Source organism: Chenopodium album, chromosome 17 (assembly GCF_948465745.1).
Source record: "Chenopodium album chromosome 17, dcCheAlbu1.1, whole genome shotgun sequence".
Lineage (NCBI taxonomy): Eukaryota > Viridiplantae > Streptophyta > Magnoliopsida > Caryophyllales > Amaranthaceae > Chenopodium > Chenopodium album.
In genome coordinates this window covers 36,029,294-36,037,193 of record NC_137850.1, presented here as the reverse complement: position 1 = coordinate 36,037,193, position 7,900 = coordinate 36,029,294, and the positions used below count along the sequence as shown (strand labels likewise).

The 7,900-nt window shown below is 39.6% G+C and overlaps 1 non-coding gene across 1 annotated transcript; it reads right to left on the bottom strand.

Annotated features, from left to right (window-relative positions):
• Nucleotides 1–6,183: 6,183 nt before the first annotated feature.
• Nucleotides 6,184–6,290, bottom strand: LOC145590309 (small nucleolar RNA R71). Its single transcript, XR_014101940.1, has one exon. It is a non-coding gene; the product is annotated as a small nucleolar RNA R71 (small nucleolar RNA).
• Nucleotides 6,291–7,900: the final 1,610 nt, after the last annotated feature.

Here is a 7,900-nt window from a genome sequence, read left to right as displayed (position 1 = left end):
ATGCTGACAAAAGAGCAAAACGAGCTTTAAGACTTTTGGCTTCCCAATACGTACTCATAAATGATGAGTTACACAAAAGGGTACCTAAAGGTCGATCCCTATTATGTGTAGGCAAGAAGGACGCTCAAAGAACTATGAGAATAGTCCACGAAGGAGTATGTGGAACACATGTTAATGGCAAGATGCTAGTTCAAAAGATAATGCGAGAAGGATATTATTGGACTACCATGAATAGGGACTGTCATCAATATGTAAAAAGATGCCCTAAGTGCCAAATTTATGCAAACTTGCAACATATTCCTCCATATCTTCTCTACACTTACACCTCACCATGGCCATTCTATACATGGGGGATCGATATAATCGGAAAAATCACACCTCCTGGAACAGGAGGTCACGAGTACATCTTGGTAGCCATCGATTACTTCACAAAGTGGGTTGAAGCACAATCATATGCTAAACTCATTGCAAAACAGGTAGCACTCTTTATTGAAAGGAACATAATTTGTCGATAAGGAGTCCAACATGAGATGATAACTGACAATGGAACTCACTTTCAAGCCGAATGTGAAGAATTGTTACAAAAGTATGGTATTCAACATAGACCTCAAGCAAATGGAGCAATTGAGGCAGCTAATAAAAATTTAAAGACTATCATCGAGAAAATGACAAAAAATTACAAGGATTGGCCTAACAAACTCCATTTTGCACTTTGGGGTTATCGCACGTCAATTCGAACGTCAACAGGAAACACGCCATTCGCCCTAGTTTATGGAATGGATGTCGTGTATCCTGTAGAGCTAGAAATACCTTCTCTACGCATTGCGTTAGAAAGTAAACTCGATGAAGTTGAATGGATTAGAGCACGGTATGAAGAGTTAATTCTACTTGACGAAAACGACTAGAAGCTCTACATCATACCCAATGCTACCAAACTCGTATGGCTAGACACTTCAACAAGAAGGTCAAGACAAGAAACATCAAAGTTGGAGACTTGGTACTAAAAGCACTAAGGAAAAATGTTTTGGATCCAAGAGGTAAATTTAGGCCCAATTGGTCTGGACTATACATTGTCAAAACAATCTTGTCAGGAGGTGCAGCTCAATTAACTGACATGGACGACAATGAATTCTCAAACATGACCAATCTTGACCAACTTAAGAAGTACTACCCATAATTACTTGAGTAGGACACTCAAGAGAACTATGTTTGGCCTGATTCCTTAAGAAGGATACGTAGGCAACCCTTTAAAGGGTGCGACCACTTTAATTATCAAGAATCTCGCGCCCCAGCATCGACAAAAGCATAAACGTTAAAAAAAAAAGACCTTGTCGCCAGGCGACAAGTAGAAAAGTCTGGCAACAGACTCGTATGAGCAGCGCCAATTTTCTGTGATCATCTGGACATCTTTGGCACATTCTAGAAATTTTCTTTCGACTTCCGTACTTGAAGAAATTTTTTTGAAAAAAATATTTTAAGTTGTTTTCATTGCTTTAATGTAAAGTTAATTTAATTAAAAAGATGAAATTACATTAATAAATAAAGAATTACATTATTGATGGAATTTAAATAAAACTTATAAAAATTAAAATTATCTTAAATTGTCTAATAAATTGAAGGAAAAGCAATACTCTAATCTTTCTTTTCTTTCTTAATCCTTTTCCAATTCTTGTCAGAAGCTTCCTCTTCATCCATCACTTTTTCTAAGAGACATCTATTAGAGGCTCTACATTCGATTTTAGTATGGATAGTCTCTCCTATAGCTAAAACTCCATGCTTTTTCTCTACCCAAACCTTCTTTTCTGTAGAGTCCACTTTTCTTTTCCCTTTATCTTTATTATCACCCTTCTTCTTAGGCATCACAGGAGTCTTAAACTCAACTTTTTCACCTAGGCGTTCCTTAGCAGGAATTTCCTTGTCACCAAGGCGAGTCTTCACATTGGTCTTCTCTACTTTGGTTTGGTCCTTTTGAGATCTACCAATCAACCATTACTTCACATCATTGGAAAAAGAAGTTGGAACCTTTTGGGTAATCACTTCCCATAAAGGCCTAGCACCAATACTTGTCAAATCGTTCAACTTCTTGTGAAATGGGGAATTCATAAGGGCGACGAAGATCTCCCGTAGGAATGGTTTACGCAATCTCATATTGCCTCTTTACTCTACAGGGATAATAAAAGGTCAATTTTGACAAACTAGGAAGACTGCAAAAGGGTTGGGTATTACAAGCAATCATCTTTTTAAGCTTCCACCAGGGAACGACCCATTTAATGGAGAAGTCACAACAGGCAAAAACTTTGCCCCACTCACGGCGACCCATCTTCAAGGAGAAACGTTTCTTTCGCCGAACAAAGCAATTGGGGGTATATTTTTCAATATTATCAGGAGGACTAATTAATTCTAGTCTCTCCATGAGCCACATCTGTAAAAATCAATGCACATAATTAGTATTGCTATACAAAAATATGTTTTTAATTTCCGTAATTAAGAATATTATTTTTCTACCTGTAATAAAATTGGAGAGCCTCGAAGAGGTGCTTCTGGATTCTTTTTCACTTCATCAAGACTAAGCATAGTCTCTCCAACGATTAATGGCATTGGATTTCTCCCAGATTCAATTTGTTCTAGCACAGATATTATAATTGCTTGACCATCATTATTTTTACCATTAGTAAGAAAATATTGGCTAAGCATGAAAAAGAGGAAAGCTCTTCTCCTATAAACATGAAAAGATTCAGAGCGTGGTCTATCAAAATAAAAACGTGCAAATTTTTTTAAATCAACATTATTACCATGCACTATGTTTTTTAGATCTTTACCCCTAAGGTCATGGAAACGCTCATAATCTTTGTAATAATACTCACTCACCCTAGGCATTACCACAAGATTTAATGAAGGAAAGCCTAGAATGGCACCAAACTCTTCTGGTAAAGGGCAAATTTCATCATAGCCTAATCTAAAGCAATGAGTATTAGGATCCCAATATTCTAAGGCGGTATGAACGAAGTTTATATCAAGATCTGCCCCCTTTATGCCATAAATACCCCCCATATAGAAAAAGTCAAGTTCTTTTCTCTCCTTAGCAGTTAAAGAACGACACCACTCACGAGTGAAATCACAAAAACTCTTCTTAATTAAAGCCATGATTAATTTTTGAGATAATATGTTGGAATTATACAGAAATCGTCAGATTTGGGGGCTATTTATAAACAATTTTTCGGCAGATTTTTGAATTCTGAGAGGATTTGGAAAAATAAGTCTGTCGCCAAACGACAAGTTTGTCGCATGGCGACAAAAGGACACGCTTGGCGACAACGCGTCTAAGCCAGCGACAATTACGCGCTATGCAAACCGCGTTTTTCTGACTTCGATTCGACTTTGATTTTGCACATTACACCCCGTTATCCAATACCCCTATATACAAATTCACTCCATATTGTTTTTTTTTTTTATTAAATTGAGCTTAGGCTTATTTTTAGTCGAAATCATTTTTTTTCATTGTTTTCTTTTGGGGGAGAAAGTCGGATACCCTCCATTGATAATAAAAGTGACGGAAATTTTTGCGCAAAAACTAAGTCACAATTGCACACACTGACATGCACATGAAAAATAAAATGCAAAGATAAAATAGGCTTACTATAAAAAGTTTGTATGTACAATATGTCTAATATGTGAGTCATATAATACAACGGACAAAGTCCTATGAAGTCAAATAAATAAATAAGCATAGGTAAAAACTATGGTGCCGGAGGCCGTAGATGATGAGGTACGCCCATCATATCAAAGAACGCTGTAGTCCGGGGAGTATTGATAAGTGTTTTATTTGTCCACTTATCATGACTTTTTAAAACACAATTTTGTACTCTTTCCCCTAATTCAATCCCTTTTTCTAACTCTTTTTGTGCATACTTGCATCTTTTGGGTTTTCCGTTTCTTTTTATGTGTGTGCTCGTGTTTGTAGGTTCAATGAGATTATGGTTAAGTAGCATGAGCATGTAGACTTTCTCGAGGGAGCGCTATCAGGCAGGAGCGGGCGTGCACCCTTACAGGAGCGGCCGCTCCTCATCCCAGCACCACATTCTGCCTCCCCCTGCACATATAGGAGCGGGCGTGCAGCCTTCAAGGAGCGGGCGCTCCTCCCCGATCCTCTACTTTCTGTCCCAATCTGTTGCAAGAGGAGAGGGCGTGCAGAGAGCCCAGGAGCGGGCGCTCCATACAGAGGAGCGGGCGCTCCATACAGAGGAGCGGGCGCTCCTACTTACTGGAGCGGGCGCTCCTCCTGTTCTGAATCCCGATTTTGACGGATTTTACGATGTAATTTCTGGGCATATAAATAGGACGCTTAGCTTCAGTTTTCTGGATCTTCTTCCCATTTTTAGTTTTCTTAGGCCCTTAGTTCTTCTCAACCCTCATTAATTAGTTTAGTTTCTCAAAAACTCAATCATTTGTAAGCATTATTGGAAGTTTGTTCCATGAATTTCAACAATTTTCCCAACTTTGAAGTTTATTAAGTAATCTCTTTCCTCTATCTCTTGCTCTTAATTTTCAATTTTAATTGCTTTGAGTTGATAATTTCTCCCTTAATCTTGTTTATTTATTCTTGCATGTTTAATCCATCCTTGTTTCATCTCTTTCCTAGCTTATTTGAATTCATGAAAACCCTTACTTTAATTGTTAGATTAATTTCCACCATGTTTAGTGAGTAGTCTCTTAGTTAGGGGTTGGGTGAAGACCCAACCAAGCTATGGTTAATTGACTTGGAATTATTCATGTGCTACCTTGGATTGATAGTTGTTTGTGCTTGAATTGATAATTGCATGTGTAATTTGTTGGCCACATTATGCCCATGTGCTCATCCCTCTTCTCACATCGAAAGATGGGGTTTTGGAGTGAGTCTTTTCTTGTGTAATTAGATTATGCTACTTTCATGATTTTGGATGTTTGGTTTCATTGACTAGGTTGCTTTAGTATGGTAATTAGGTGAGAAATCCCAATTATTCGAGCTTCATGCTAGTTCGGAGCGATCGAGAGACAAACTCGAGCTAGAAACCCACTTCCTATCCTTGAGACTTAATCCTTATCGTGTTAGTGCTTAATCTAGGGAGTACTTATGTTGTGACTTTGAAAGAAGGCAATGATAAGTTCCCTTTCTATCTTCTATGTGTACTCATGATTCGTCCTTGTTATTGATTCCTTGGCTTTGGTTGGTGTTGAATCCCGTTTCCCCTAGCATTCTTCTATATAGTAGCTAACCATTCAAAACCCAATTTGTGACCGAATTAGCTTACAACCGTTTCATACTCTTGGTGTTCTTCACCCATTCCCTGTGGACACGATCCTCTACTTGCCCTGGACTTGTCTTAGGTTAGTTTTGGTAAAAACATTGTTTGGTTTAGGGTGATTGTCCAACGACCGATTATTCCACTACCAAAATGGCGCCGTTGCCGGGGAATGGCGTTAAGCATTGAGTTACTTATGAGATATGTGAGACTAGTTCATTTGTATAGCTTTATTTTTCTATGTTTTCTTTGACTAACCTACTAATCTCCCTTCTAGTCTTCTTTGTTTATGCCCAAACGCAGCAATAGGACACTTCCTCTTGTGCCGTTGAATCTCGAGCTTGAAAAAGTAGTAAGGGCAAATCGAAAAGAAAAGAGGGCGAAGGCTAGTGGTGTCACATCGAGTGAGCCACAAGTGGTAGTTGAGACCGATCAATCTAGTTCTAGTGAGACTAGTGGAGACACCATTCCATTAGAGTCACCAAGGACAAATTCTCCAACTTCTCCACCTCTTCACCAATTTGAGATGGCTCTTCCAAATAAGACTTTGAGAGAGTTTGGTGTTCCTCCTCCGTATCAAGAAACAAGTGGGATCGTTACTCCCACTACCGAAGCAAATAATTTCGAGATAAGGCCCGCCCTTATCACCTTGATTGAGGGTCATCGATTCTCCGGGGCAAAGCATGAGGACCCCATTGCGCATCTAAAGCAATTCACACGGTATTGTAGCACCGTGAAGGCAAATGGGGTGACTCCGGAGTACATTATTCTAAGCATGTTCAAATTTTCTCTTTCGGGGAGTGCAAGTGATTGGCTCGATAGGTTGACTCCGAATTCATTGACAACTTGGAATGAGGTAACTTCAGCATTCCTTGGGAGGTTTATTCCTCTTGGGAAAACGGCGGAGTTGAGGTCCAAGATTTCAAACTTCCAACAAGAGCCCGATGAGTCTCTCTACGATGCTTGGGAGAGATTCAAAAGCTATCAACAACAATGCCCCCACCATGGGATGGAAGATTGGCTCTTGCTTCATGGATTCTATAGGGGTCTCTTGAGATCGGACCGCATACTCTTAGATGGAGCTTCGGGTGGGCCACTCATGAACAAACCACCCGCGGAGGCATTAAAGATCATAGAGGATGTAGTCCAAAACTACACCGATTGGAGCCCCGATGAGAGAAGCACCTCTAAGAGAGGGGGAAAGTATGAGGTAAATGCTATTAACATGCTTAGTTCAAAATTGGATGCCTTGTCTTCTAAATTCGATCAAATGCAATCTTCTCCCCCTCCTATCTCCCCCCTCCCTAACTCACGTGCATCTAATTCTTCGAATGATAATGTGTCTATGCAATTGATGTCTTGTGATGTATGTGGTGGTGAAGACCATGCGTCTTCCGATTGTTATTTGTTGAATGAGAAATGTTCCCTTTCCCCTTCCATGGAACAAGTCAATAACGTGAATGCTAATCCTAGGTTTGACCCCTACTCCAACACCTACAACGAGGGATGGAAACATCACCCTAATTTTGGTTGGAGAAGTGGCCAAAACCAAGGGCAAGGTAGTGGTCAAGGTCAAGCTAGTGGTAATTATGTGTCTAATAATCAACGGAATTATAGAAATGACAATAGATACCAACAAAAAGGCCAATACTCTTCCACTCACAACCCACCCGGTTTTAATGGAGGAGTAAGACCAACCATAGCTCCTATCCCTCGACCACCACTCCAAATTCAAGCTCCCCCTCCTCCTAAGTCTAATCTAGAAGCATGTTGGAGCAATTCATGAACTCCCAAACTAAAAAGACAAATGACTTAGAGGAAAGCTTAAAGCAAATGCAAACCCACAATAAAATGTTGGAAAATCAAATGGCCCAAATAGCTAGTGCCCTTAAAGGCAAGTCTAGTACCTCATTGCCTAGCCAAGGTCTAGATCCTAGAGAGCAAGCCAATGCCATTGTAACTAGAAGTGGAAAAAGCTTGGGGGAAGTTCAAGGGAAGGGAATGCAACATGACTTAGAAGGTGAGAAGTCAAAAGAAAGAGTGATTGAAATGAGTGATTCCCACGGAGAGTTGAGAGTAGAAGAAGAAGAAGAGAAAACCAAAAAGAAAGAAGTTGAAGAAAGAAAAAAATAGAGTGAAATCCCACTACATGTGGCAAAGCTTCCTTTTCCGGGAAGGTTTGCCGGGTCTAGACTTGATGAACAATTTGCTAAGTTTTTGGAAGTCTTGAGGAAGCTTTATGTTAACATTCCATTCACCGATGCTATTAAACAAATGCCAACTTATGCTAAATTCCTTAAAGACATTTTGAGTAATAAAAGAGAAGTTGACTTTGTGGAAACGATTAATATGCCGGAAAATTGTAGTGCAATTATTCAAAATAAGTTGCCCACTAAGCTTAAAGATCCCGGTAGTTTTTCTATTCCATGTGCTATTGGTGAAATGGTAATTGATCGTTCTTTATGTGATCTTGGTGCTAGCATAAGCTTGATGCCCCTTTCTATGTGCAAAAGACTTGGACTAGGAGAGTTAAAGCCCACTAACATTTCCCTTCAATTAGCCGATCGTTCGGTTAAGATGCCTTTGGGAAAATTAGAGGATGTCCCCCTTAGGGTGGGCAA